Genomic DNA, 7,136 nt, shown 5'->3' on the forward strand with positions numbered 1-7,136 from the left:
AACCTAGCTATTTATACATCTTTAGGGAATCACTTCTGGCGATATGCCATGTACATTTAATAACCCTTAAAGACAACATGCTGGTCTCCGTAAATATGTAATAAGAAGGCACAGTTGCATCTGTAAACATAGAGAACCTCAACATTCCTTGTTTCCACTAGAAACATTGTGTCATATAAAGTGAGTATATTCTTCTTTATTCTGAACACCTATGTATAACCTTCAGGGTTAAAATCCTTTTGGGGTTCGCACTATAGGGTTGTTCGTTCACATTCATTCTCATCTGTAATGGAATTGCCTTTTTCCATTTTGGCCAATGATTTTGTTGACATTTAATAATAGAACGTGGTTACAATCAACACAACCCATTGATGATTTGAGTAGCTACTCTAAAACCAAAAATTAACATTCATTAATCCGTGATTCCCTCCCTCACCCCCAATTCTCATGTGCATGTGTATGCATCAATTATAAGCATTTCTTTGCCTTTTGGTTACCCAAGCCACTTCAGGAGCTTTTATTGTCTCTTTCCAGACATACATCTCTTAGAAGATGAATTATGTGAGAATGTGGATCATAACCTCCAATAGAGTGCTATTTTATAATAGGGCCTGGATAATCTCCATTAGGGAGTTGGAACATTTAGAACCCATATATCTGTCATGTTGCAGGCATGCCACAGATTAATACACAAATGTCAATTAATTGTCCTTCTGGGACTTTAAACCATATAATTTGCCACGCATCAAGCTTGCACCATATTAACATTGACATGTTAATAGATTGTCTTTCCAGGACCTCAATCCATATCGTTTGCTACGCAACAAGCGTACATCTCCTTGATCACTGATATGCCCATGTTTTGTTCTTCTGGTACTTTAATCTGTCTAGTGTATTATCAGTGTATTTAACTTGCAATCTGTAAATTTTACATTAATAATTCTTGAATACATATCATGATGATACAAGCCATTCTTCTTAAATGGTCAAGGTCGTTTTCTTGGAACGATCCATAATGCAAGTCATTCTTCTATAATGGTCCCTTGCATAACGTTCTTTTGGAACTGCCTTATCTCCTCATTTGGTTACCAATCCTTAGGTGAGAGAAACTTTGCTCAAATATCATTCAAGCTCGTATCGACTTAGCAAATATAATGAAACGCTTGATGATGTAGTTATATTCTGCAAGAGCAAAAAATCACAATTCTTTTGTCTCTATAAATTTTTTTTATCTTTTATATTTTAAAAAAATCCCTCATTGTTAGGTTCAAAATATGGATTTGTTCTTCAGATGAATGTTCTAAAGAAACAAAAATTCCCTAGGAATGGAGAGTTATAAAAAAAAAAAAAAAATACAAAGAGTTGTGATATTGATTGCAAGGAAGGTAAGCAATCAGGGAAGGAAACTGGTGAGGTAACAAACAACGAACTCTCATTCCCCCTAACCTAGGAGAACTTCAGGAGATTAGAGCAATGTGGTTGTTCTTGTTTGCCTTACAGTTCTCTGATGTCATAGAAACGTGATAAAGGATAGTCTCGCTTGCTAAATGGATAATAAGAGATAGTCTTGCTTCTCAAGCACATCGAGTGCTTACTTATAGGAAAACAAATGGATATTGCATCACTAGATATGGAGAAAATTGGATGTATTCTGCAAAGAAGTTTTGTTAGTAACATATTTATACACAAGTTAGAGGAATAGTTTGATCTGGTGAATCTCAAATTAACTACAGAAATTTATGAGGTTCTCAAGACACTTTTGAAAAAGCGACTCCATGAAATCCGTAAAAGTAGGATCAGTTTGACAAAATAGTCCTTGAAACCCCTAAAGTGCCAATAGACATTAATGAAGGCCGTGTGATGTTTTGAAATCTGGAAAAGAAAAAGGAAATATTGGGATCCGGGAATATATTGGGATCATGGAAATGTTGCCATATTTTCACCTATAGATATTGTCTTTGTAAGGCCTGATTGGAGTAATTGTATTTCAACTCAAATTCCTTCAATTTTCTAATTTTCGAAAACTTTCCTAGAAACCTTTTAAAATGGCTTCCTCTTTTTCTCGGCCTAAATGTTTCAATTTAAATGTTGCTCCCAAAACAACTCGTGACGCTAAAGTCTGGCGTCCATCCTTTGTATCCCAAAATCGTCATCTCACAGTTAATGACTCTATGATGATGAATGATACGACTGCTACCATAGTAGATATGAATTTCCTTACTCCTATGGATGAAATACTATTAACATGAAGGTTTGACGAAGAGGCTATTAATAACTCATTGGATTTTAGCATTCAGAGTGATGCTTCTGTTTCTGACATGGCTAATCGTTTGCTTGCCAGAGCAAATGAGATTCAGGAGATGAATACTGAAAATTCGTCTCTTCGAATAATGATTCATGATTCTCAGCAAGAGGTTGAAAACTTTAAAAATGAAAATAAGGCTTTGTTGAAACTGGTGAGTTAATACTCCATTGATACGCAGACAAGGCTTGACATGCTGCAGATTTCAAATGGAAAGATTATGAAAGACCAAGAGAGGCTTATGGCTAAGCTCAAGAAGCGTCGTTCTCTTTCTCTAGAGACTTCTAGATCATAATGGAATTTTATAGATTTTACAGCGCCTGCTCATTCCTTGCAGGTGAAAAGAATCTATTTGTTGTATGCTATTTTCATGTTATAATAATTGGGCAAATTCTTAAACTTGCACCTATGGTTTGCACATCTTATCAAAATGACGGTTTGGAACCTTGTGCCTTATAGTTCAAATAACCACATTAAACACAACCTCATAATTTAATTTCCATTTTCAAATGGGTATGAAATATAAATTGAGGAAAAACCATGATAATATTGCAATATAGTATGAAGAGCATTAACTACTATATACCCAAATGACAAGACCCGCCCTGAATTCAGAGGAACTCGGGATGAATCCCGTAATATTTCTGACATCAAACCGATGCCGGGCCAACTTATTAGAGGCACGAGACTTTCTGCCGAAAATTCAGCAAAGTCTCTCCTGAAAATCGGACATTTCCCAAATTTCTCAACTTGTTAAAAACAAAATTTATATACATCAACTAACAGCATGCATAAGATAATTTCATACAGTTTACATAGATGGCCTTCGGCCTCAAAATCAAACCCTAGTACAAGCGATAACAGAGCAATCTAAGAGTTTCGATTTACACACGATAATAAAGTTTAACAGGATAGAAACGAGCAAAGCTTATCCTACTGAAGCTCATGATTCGGAAGTACAGGGCTTGGCTCTGCTGTTCGGCTCCCGTCAACTATTGTCTGGAGGCTGCAAAAAAGAAAAGTGCAAGTGGACAAAAACAAAGTTTGGTTGTACTTGAAAACAACATACTAACCCCGCCATTTAGAAAATAATGCTCAAAACAGGCTATTTATACTATTCCTCCGAGAACATTATGAAAACATAGTATTCACCCTTCCCCATATAATATCATAACATCCAAGTCATACTTTTGACTTTAACCCAATCTGTCCCCGAATCATATGATTATGAAACGGAATACGTGAGAATAACTTAGAAGTAATCCACATATATTTCTATATATATAGGATAGTGTCACACCGACTTGAGTACCAAGGAAACAATCCAACGGTGGATTGTTTGACTAGTCCGCAGGGTTTCAACTTTCTACCTTGCATCTAGGGATGAGCTATCCAACCAGAGGACTACACTCTACAGCACACACGCTGAAAGTTCCAACGCCACGTGTGGCCAAATCCAAACACTAAGTCCTACGCGCGCAGACTACTTTATCACACACCGGATGATCCAACGTCACGTGTGATAAGATATTAACACATCCATATGTGTGCCCACACACCGGATATTCCAACGCCACATGTGGGTACAATAACCAAGGGAAGGAACTTAGCATAGTGCAATCACATATTCACATAACCATCACAAAGTATCCTAACTCCAATAAATCTTTTGCCCAATTACTTTATCATAGTATGAATTTCAATTTCTCAGAACATAAACTCCATATTCAAAATGACCATGAATCTCAAATATCCAAATATATATATCCCATAGTCAGAATAATCCATTTTTGTATGCATAATAATTGATTGATAAAAGCAATGCACTTTCAAAACAAAGTTCACTCACAAATAGTCTCAAGCTGCTTGACCCTGAGAGGGTCATGCCTGCTGCGTACGCGTGGTCGAAGTACCTATTTCAGAATACGAGTATGAAATTAATATAAAATGCTTCGAACGAGAACTTTAAATTAAAAATCCTAGTTTCCCGGGTTTTCAAGTATATGCACGAGGAATGATACCTCCTAAGGTTCAATTACGTGCTTTGAATGTTGGAATAGCCTCGGAAGACCCTCGGTCAACCAGGCAGTCAAACTTTCCATAATGGGTCAACCGGGCCCACTGGGCCCACGACCTACGATTTCTGATCCGGAAGTTCTTATGGGTTCCAGAAGGTTTAATAAGCATGTCCTACAAATTAAGTCCGAATCGAACTGTCGGATTGCTCACAATCGAATGGTTATCGTTTAACGCAAACTTTAAGTTATTGAATCGGAACATCCGGGGCTCTGATTCACGATCCGCAAATTCTACACTATCCTAGGGATGCCTAGATCAACATATTTTAAATTGGAATCGATCCAATGGTCCGAACATATCGAACCCGGATAACGCCTAATATGCAACATCCGATCGACGATCAAACGATAACCAAATTCAAGTCCAAGCATACCATCTTGCTCGAGACGACATGAGGATTATTTTAGGACCCCAAGACCAGCCAAAAAGTGGCCCACGCACCGCCGCACATGCCGGCAGCGCGTGGGGGTCCAAAGCGATTCCGGCGATCAGAAAATTTCCAAACCGCCGGTCAAAACTTATACCTACATGATCAGGACATTGAGTGGAGCAACTGTTGTTCTTGGACCAACCCCAAAAAGTGGTATGAGGTGGCCGAAACCTGCCAAAACTTTAGTCGCTAAATTGACATCCAAAACGCAAAAATTGATCCTAAATAACCCAACCAACAGCTAGAACACATTGAAAGGATGAAAAAGCATACCTAGATCGCATAATTTGGTGGCCGAAAACGTCCGAACGAGCGAGGAAAAAAGTGGGTTAAAACTGGCCATGTTTTTGCAGTTTCTGGCAAATGCCTGCGGTTCCAGCGGCGAGGGAAGGGCGGGATGAAGAGAGAAGGAGTAGGCAGTTTGTTTGGTTCCGGCCTTGTGGCCGGTGGCAGGTTGTGGCGGCGGCAGTGGTCCACAACCTGGGGCTTGAGCCCCCTCCTACCCAGGCTAAACTAAAGCGTTAGAATTTCTCTAAGCGATAATTTCATAAACAGAGTGTAATGTACAAGTATCATGATTGCCACTGTTTTTCTTCCTTCCATCAACACAATAGTTAGTTATATAAATAATAGTACAACAGAGAAAATTATACCTGAAAGCTTCTCGTGCTGATCACGTGTTGTAAAATGAACGGTATATGCGGGAATATTGAGCTACATTTAAAGTAAATGAGACACAATATTTAACGAGGTTTAGCCATGCCTACGTCCTCGGAGAGCAGCAGTAACTTTTCCACTACGTTAAATAATAAAGCTAAAACTTTATTATTTACAATCTCTGTAGCTCACTAATTTTTTTTCTCTTGGAAAATTTCTCTCTACTCTCTTTTCTCTCCTCTCACTCTTCTTTCTTTATTCCTGCTCTCTGCCTGGGCTCTCATTTTCTTCTCTAATGTTTGGTGCCTAAAGCAAAGGAAGGGGGAAGCCTTATTCATAGGCAGAATTCTGTTGTGGCCGTGGCTTATTATTTTATTTTTGGGCAAGAGAGAAACTTCATAAAACCCAAAGCGGAAAACAGGGGAAACCTAAGCAACAAACAAAAAGCTGAAGACGTCACACCACGGCCGAAATTTAGATGAATAAAGCCCATTAGCACACCACGACCACACAGCAAGATCAGGATGGCGAACATTGCCAATGGGTAAGCACAAGATTGTGCTAATAGAGTCTTGATTAAGGAGATGCATAATTCTCTGAATATTCCATTGATGCATATCCTTATCCATAATTTCAGCAACAAACTAGGGAGCATCATGAGGGACAGATCGAATAGGATTGATGGTCCCCCATGAGGAGGAGGAAGCCATCTATTTGTCCAAACCACTTAAGATCTAGCATGCTTTAGAACCTCAAAAGTCTTTTCATGTTAGCAAACAAGCTTCACCATTATTGTCCTTATCTTCTTATGTGTGCTCCACCACATTCTTTACAACATGAAAATTAATAAACAATAGGATTATTTATGGATATGCCCCCTATGCTTTCAAAGTAGTCTCAGATTACCACATGTTCTTTGAAATGTCTCAATATACCACCTAAGTGTCTCACATAAGCGATTCCATTAGATTTGAGAGAAATTTCGTTAGCTAATGTGGCCCCCACTTCTTTTCAATCTCTTAACAAGGGAGAGGAAGGGTTAGTCAAGTTGAGAAAATGGGGAATTTGGGAGAAGAAGGTTAGGGTTTAGGAATCTCTTTTATCACACAGAGAAGAAGCAACTGAACCTCCAAATCTGAAATCCCTCTTCCCCCTTTTGTCCCAAATCGTGCCACCCATTTTCCCCTTTTCTCCCAAATTCCCCATTTTCTCTCAAATCCCTCGTTTTCTCCCAAATCTGAACCTCCAAATTCTCCCAAATTTGAACCTCCACCTCAGAGATTCCTAAACCCTAACATTCTTCTCCCAAATTCCCCCTTTTCTCAACCTGACTAACCCGTCCTCTCCCTTGTTAAGAGATTGAGAAGAAGTGGGGGCCACATCAGCTAACGAAACTTCTATCAAATCTGACGGAATCACTTACGTGAGACACTTAATGAAAGTGTAGGTGGTATATTGAGACATTTCAAAGAACATGTGGTAATTTGAGACTACTCTGAAAGCGCATGGGGCATATCCATAAATAAGCCCAAATAATATGGGAGTTGAGAGTTGCATAATCAATGACGTTAGCAGCCTCGTAGGAGTTGATTTCAATTGACCATTCTCTTCTGTAATAATAATAAGCCAATAATTGACTAAGAGCAACTCCAGCGCTGCCAGTAACCC

General features: G+C 38.7%; 1 long non-coding RNA gene across 1 annotated transcript; it reads right to left on the minus strand.

The window, feature by feature from the left end:
* Positions 1 to 3,052: 3,052 nt before the first annotated feature.
* LOC148297795 (uncharacterized) lies at positions 3,053 to 5,960 on the minus strand. The gene is made up of 2 exons (XR_015833095.1): positions 5,465 to 5,960; positions 3,053 to 5,319 (listed from the first exon to the last, which is right to left on the minus strand). It is a non-coding gene; the product is annotated as an uncharacterized LOC148297795 (long non-coding RNA).
* Between the last annotated feature and the right edge of the window lie 1,176 nt (positions 5,961 to 7,136).

The sequence above is a fragment of the Prunus avium genome, chromosome 1 (assembly GCF_965620075.1).
Source record: "Prunus avium chromosome 1, drPruAviu1.hap1.1, whole genome shotgun sequence".
Taxonomy (NCBI): Eukaryota; Viridiplantae; Streptophyta; class Magnoliopsida; order Rosales; family Rosaceae; genus Prunus; species Prunus avium.